The sequence below is a fragment of the Dromaius novaehollandiae genome, chromosome 2 (assembly GCF_036370855.1).
Source record: "Dromaius novaehollandiae isolate bDroNov1 chromosome 2, bDroNov1.hap1, whole genome shotgun sequence".
Taxonomy (NCBI): Eukaryota; Metazoa; Chordata; class Aves; order Casuariiformes; family Dromaiidae; genus Dromaius; species Dromaius novaehollandiae.
In genome coordinates this window covers 123,486,602-123,492,601 of record NC_088099.1, presented here as the reverse complement: position 1 = coordinate 123,492,601, position 6,000 = coordinate 123,486,602, and the positions used below count along the sequence as shown (strand labels likewise).

Here is a 6,000-nt window from a genome sequence, read left to right as displayed (position 1 = left end):
AGGAAGGGTACCCCGCGACGAACCCTGAGCCGGAGCAGTAGGGGCATACCCTCGCACCCGGAGCCCGACCCGCTGCGGCAGGGGGGGCAGCCCCACGCACACGCGGAGCTGGCAGCCGGAGGAGCACCCCCACGCAGCAGTCGTGGAGAGAGGGCGCCGCATCCCCGGGCGCGGGGCCTGAGCGGAGCCCCGGCGGGCACCGCCGCGATCACACGGGCCCCCGCGCGGCGGCCGGGGACCCCCGGGCACCCCCACGACGAACCTCAGCGGGCGGGACACACACACGCACACAGCACGGTGCGCTCCCCCGCGCACACCCCCGCGGTGGGAGGGGTGCCCCCACCACACACACACGCACACACGCGGAGAGCGCAGCCCCTCCGCCGGCAGCGCGGCACCTCCATCCGCGGGCTGAGCCCGGCGCCGCTCCGCACCCGGCGGCGGTGGGACCGCCCCTGTCCCCGCCGAGAGCGCGGGGGCGGGCGAGGGGCGGCGGCACCCGCCGCGGCCGCGGGGCAACAGGCGGGCGCCGCGCCGAGCGGCAACTTCGCGGTGCGCCGGCGAGCAAGTTGCGCCGCCCGCCGCCTCCCCCGCGCAACCGGCTGCGTGTGTGCGCGCACGCGTGTGCATGTGCGTGTGCGTGTGCGAGTGTGAGTGTGTGTGTGCGAGCGGCACCTGCTGAGGCCGGGCGGCGGCGCGGAGCGCGCAGGGCCGCCGCGGAGCCTGGTGGCGGGGGCGGGCTCGCCCCGTCCCCGTCCCCGTCCCCGTCCCCGTCCCCGTCCCCGCCTGCGCCCTCCCGGCCTGCGAGTCCGCCCGGCTGCGGATCACGTGGCGGTTGCCGGAGGCAGAGACTAGAGAGGAGAGGGAGGAAAAAAAAAAAAAAAAAAAAAAGCTCCTCATTCCTTCTTCCACCGCCATACTGTATTTTATAGTAACTCTCATTTTTATTCCTCCCTTTTACTCCCGCTCGGTGAGTACCTTTCCGCTGACATTCTTGTCCTCCTTTTTTTGTCCTGTTTTTTTCTTCCTTTTTGTTTTTTGGTTTTTGGTTTTTTTTGCTTCTTCTTCTTCTTTTTTTTCTTCCTCTTTGATTATTGTTTAAATGGATTTGATCTTTTGCTGATGACAAGTTTTTTTCTTAGCATGCGATGGTTACTAAACTGTGTGCAAAAGATGCTGCTGGGGCTGGGAGTCATTGGGAATGAAAAATGATAATATTAATAATAAAGACTTGCCAGTCCAGCAACAACTGATATACATTTAGTAGCTATATATCTATATATGCAACTGGTTTTGTTGTGGCACAGAAAAGCGGTGTGAAATATGATGCTTATTTTTTAAAGATAAGAGAAAAGGCATGTTTCTAACTCTTTTTGCAGAGGATTTTCTCTGGTGTTGTTTTATTTTTATTTTTGGGTGTTTTTTGGGCTTTTTTTTCGTGTAGAGATGGGAATTACAAATGCATTTTACAGCAGTGTTTACAAAGAGTTTGTAATCTTGCAATACTGGTGCAAGCCACAGAGCAAGATGTTAATTTTATTATTTTTGTTATTGTTTCTTTTTTTGATGCTCAGTGCAATTAGCAGGGGTTTTTTTTCTTCTTCTTTTTTGGTTTTTGATGCCTGTTTATAATGTGAACTTTTCTTTCAGCGTGTTACAGTTATTATTTTTAAATACTTTTTTCCTCCTTAAAGATAACAAAACAAAACAGAAAGCTGAAGCAATGTCCATACTTTTGTACATTTTGCACCTTGACTTTTTTATTCTTTTGCCAGCATTGTTTTATGATGGTTATTATTATCATGATGATGATGATAGATATACATATATACAAATAAATACATTTTCAAATGATGGCAGTGGAAGGTTTTCCTGGAGAATGAAGTGCGGTTTGGTTTCCTTGTCAACGGAAGATGAAGTGAACAACTGAACATCTCCCCAGTGCAGGTACTTCATCTCCTTGTAGGCGTTTCCACGCTGTGTAAATTACATTGTGAGATTTTTTTTTTTGGTAAAGAAATCTTTTTCCACATGTAGCTAAAGGATTCTCTGCAATACACATGAGGACTGAACTGAATACCCTTGCCTCTTGATTGCTTAGATGTGTGCAAAATGTTACACTAATTGAGCCTTGGTCGGTTAAGCTGAAGAGAGGTGTTTTATGTGCTGTGCTGGATGGAAGGGAAGGCAGTGTGTGTGTGTGGGGGGGGATCCAGATACCCCCCTTCCCCTGACTTCCCATACAAAAAAACAACCCCAAGCCCCAGACTGAAACTGGATGAAACCTTGACATCCTTTTTATGAGTGGAAATACTTACAGGACTTTAGACAAAAGCAAAAACCCTGGCACTATATTGCGGTGACTTGCGGGTCTGTGTGTCTGTTTAAAAATTATCCATTAGAAAATAGCTGCGTGAGAAGCGGCAAAGGAGGCACCCTCAGATAGCTGGCTCATTGCCACATGAGACATATTCCATAGCCTTAAGGGTAGCAAAACCCTTATATCCAACTTCTGCTCCTCATATTAAAAAGGCGTAAACAAGGCAGCAGGTTGCCTCTTATGGAATAAATTCATTGGGATAATATCAGAAGCGGATATTTGCTTGAAGGTGTTTTGTTTTGTTTTGATGATTATTAATGCTACTGCCTGACAGGGAATGGGAAACTGTTACTTTCCGTGACGGTCACTGAGAGTTCAGGATTGGAGGAGAAACTGTTACTTTTCATTGATAGCACTTAAATGCTTAACAGAGACTGTCCCTGATGTAGAGACAGGATATTGGTTCTCTAAAACATGATTTGGAATATTTTTCCAGATGACACATTTGTTTGTTTTCCGGAAAGAGATATGCTGCAACATTACGCTGAAGTTGATGTGCTGAATGTTTGGATCTGCAGTGTTCTCTATAGTTTACTTTATTGTGACGGGTTTGCTTAATGCATTTTGTATAAACAGACTTCAGGGATTTATAAGTGATCATAAAGATATGCTATGTATTCAGATGTGGAGAATAAAGTATGTTCCACTGAATACTTTTCCTTGCTTACCGTGATATAAGCAAAAATATGTGGCCAATTTCTAATTCATAGGACTACAAATGCATTTGGAAGTTTGAGGCTTCTAACACTTCACAATCTTGTAACTTAACAGCTTCCTTTTATGTAGAAAGTGTGTTTAAGAAGTCTTCAGCATTCTCTCACACAATTAGTCACACTGAAAAATAAATTCATTCATTTGTCTGTGTAGAAACATAGCTGTGATGTATTTATAGTGACTTTTTCCAGACAAAATGCAATAAAAATATTTAGCACATACATCTTGTTTTCATGCATGCCTTCTGCTCTGACATGATAGAATACTTCTGACAGTATATAGGGTCAATAATCCATGTGTCTAAAAACACTGTCTAGATACTTGTGTGATAAATTATGATGACTTTGAAGTAGTTACAATCTATTGGGTCAATAATCCACATTTTAAGAATACTGAGCCTGCTTATTTTTCATGATTTAATTTGAAAGCAAGCCATTAACATACAACAGAGATTGGAACTTTATCCTCCTCCCTTCTCTCCACTTCCTTCCCCCCTCATTTTTAAATTGAAGTTTTTCTTTAAATTATGGGGAACTGCCAGTAAGCAAAACATTTCTGATATTGCTAAAGCATTGAAATAAAATAACTAGGCCAGCAGTTTCCAGAATGACGTAACTTTGTTTTTGTTTTTGTTTTTAAATATTGCAGGTGTAGTCTATGAGTAATTTTGTACAAATAGTTGTTGACTGAAGATTTAATTCTGCTCATTTAATCTTGCCCTGAAATCTGAGATAGAAAGTTTTAGAGATGCACTGTTTTCAGCATACAGATTTCATCTACAAAACACCTGTTGTCTGAGTAGCACACAGTAATCTAATATACATACATTCATTTTGTACGCAGAAATTTGAGGTTGTATCATTTAGTATATATCAGACAGCCTGGGGACTTTAAAATAGGGATAAAGAAGCTAATTTTGTAAGAGGGTACCTCTGCCTCCTGCAGAAGGGCACAGTGGGATTTAGGTTGGTGTATCAGTTTCAGCTTGGTGTTTTCATAGTTATGCTATGACTAATGCTGTTGAAAGCATGTTTCGAAAGCCATAGATAGTGTAAAAGACACTTATTCTTTTTGCGACTTTCAGGTTGAATAATAAGCAAGGACGAATACAAATTTTATCTATTGTATTGCAGTGTTGTTTTTTTTTGGTTTTTTTTTGTTTGTTTTTTTAACAATGATATAATTTCATTTCTTATGTTTTGTGTGAGAAGTATTTGTACGGCCATAACTTCTGAATGTGATGAGTGTCCAGACTTAAATGACATCTCCTTTTAGATTTTGCACATCTGTTTTGATTCTCAGGAGAGCTAAGGAATTCAAGTTACATTCATAAAGACTTGTAAATTGAAAGCTTTGGAAAACAGTTGGTCTTTTCTTCCCCCTAATTTTTACTAGCAGTATTGCCTTGCAAATAAAAATGTGGCAAGTGAACTGAAGTTACTAACTGTATGGTGCTGAGAGCACTGACTCATAAATACATGCTTTTAGCCCCCTTAGTGGCCTGAATGGACAATGGAAGGAAATCTCTTCTGATTTTTCTACATAGGAGATGGGACTAGAGGGCCTTTGGAGCCCTCAGCTCCATTCTGCTGTGATGCTGAGCAGATCTACTTTTCTTCAGGTTCAACAAGTTCCACTTTAAAATTGCCTCAGGCACCAGTGCCACTGCACTTCTTTGAAAGCTATGCAAAGCCTCACTCTTTAGATAGTTGGAAACCTTGTTCCTGTCCGAAATTTTTTCTCAGTCAGTTTGTACTCCTTTGTTTTTGTGGCATTGCTGTCCTTAAACAGAAAGGTTCTCTGTTGACTTCTCACCTTCCTCCTGCTGCTCTTCACAGTGCATTTTCAGAGAGAAACCACATCCCCTTTTAACTTTTGTTTGCTAGGCTAGCTGGAGGAGAGGTTCTCTTTTAGTGCTGGCCAATGTGGTGTGATACAGTGCCACGCAGAGATTTTGGGGCTAGCTCTAAAAAAGGCAGTGCTATAGCAGAAACAGAATAGCTAGCTGCATTCACATCGTATGCTGCCCAGGCTGATCTGATCTGCTTCTCAGCTGCAAGCCTGGCTGTCCTGCTCCCAGCCCTCAAATTAGCCCAGATATTTCTACATGGAATTGCACTGTGGACATGCCTTCTCCTGGTAAAACAGGCTTTCTCTTGTGTAGAGCAAACCCTCTCTCTGCCTAACCAGTTTGAATTTTTCTGTCTGGAATGAAACAGCAAAGGACTGTTAGGAATTTCCCCTGCAACACTCTAATTTTTAGACTCCAGAAATCTTCTACTTACTGTTCTAGTATTTTTCATTCCTGCCTGTCAGGGGCACCTAAATGGGCTTGAGTCAATGTTGTATGAGTACACGTGAACCAAGGACTGACTGCTATCAGGCATAAAGGTGAAAGTTTACTACAACGCTTTTTAAAATATCTTTTCCTGATTACAGTTTCTTCCCAGGCTGCTTATTTTTTAGCTTTAAGCTAAAAAGCTAAATTTGCTAAAATGCATTACTCTAAAAACAGCTTATTTCTGTTTTACAGAATAATTTTTCCTATTTTATTCATGCCTTGCATTGTAGGTTTCAAGCGATAAAGACCTTAATACTGTTTAAACTGCAGGATTGTAAGGACTGATAGGTCTGCCCTCAGCTGAATGTTTTTAACTTGCTCTTCTTAGATGATGCAATGCTCCATCAGAATCTGGAGCTGAATCCTCTGTGTGTTAAGTACTTACAGAATTTCTGAGCAGAAGACCGAAGATGACTGTTTCCTGATGAAAAGTTAGGTAATCTGTGGCACTGTCAATGTAGTCATCCAGATATATAGATTTTAAACTAGTTTGTAGCTTCCTTAAGCACACCTACTAACTGGCAGAAGAAAACTAAATGCTATTTTAAAGTGGTATGAACATTAC

General features: G+C 43.0%; 1 protein-coding gene across 7 annotated transcripts in view; it reads left to right on the top strand.

Annotated features, from left to right (window-relative positions):
* The first annotated feature begins 682 nt into the window (after positions 1-682).
* The window catches only part of RALYL (RALY RNA binding protein like), a 386,784-nt gene continuing 381,466 nt past the window's right edge, over positions 683-6,000 (top strand). The window contains exons 1-2 of one of the 7 annotated variants that reach the window (XM_064507356.1): positions 683-970; positions 1,861-1,947. The gene's annotated coding sequence lies outside the window, so the exon portion shown is untranslated. The remainder of the gene's footprint in view (positions 971-1,860; positions 1,948-6,000) is intronic. The other 6 variants (XM_026109477.2, XM_026109476.2, XM_026109480.2 and 3 more) reach the window with 6 other exon arrangements.